The sequence below is a fragment of the Penaeus monodon genome, chromosome 20 (assembly GCF_015228065.2).
Source record: "Penaeus monodon isolate SGIC_2016 chromosome 20, NSTDA_Pmon_1, whole genome shotgun sequence".
Taxonomy (NCBI): domain Eukaryota; kingdom Metazoa; phylum Arthropoda; class Malacostraca; order Decapoda; family Penaeidae; genus Penaeus; species Penaeus monodon.
In genome coordinates this window covers 39,824,143-39,824,352 of record NC_051405.1, presented here as the reverse complement: position 1 = coordinate 39,824,352, position 210 = coordinate 39,824,143, and positions in this window count along the sequence as shown.

Sequence of the window (210 nt, the reverse complement as noted above, 5' to 3'; positions counted from 1 at the left end):
AGCCTTAAACTTCTCCGTGTACATAGTACAATTGGTTTTACAAGTTCATAATATAGTGTTCATCGCTACACTGTCCTGGAAAATACTGCTTGATATTCATGCAAAATATAACATAACTTATTTGTCCAATTTCAAGGGGCTGGACGCTCTCCGAAGGAAATCTCAGGCTGAAGTAACTGGAAGAGAAAATAGACAAATTAAGGAAAGGAA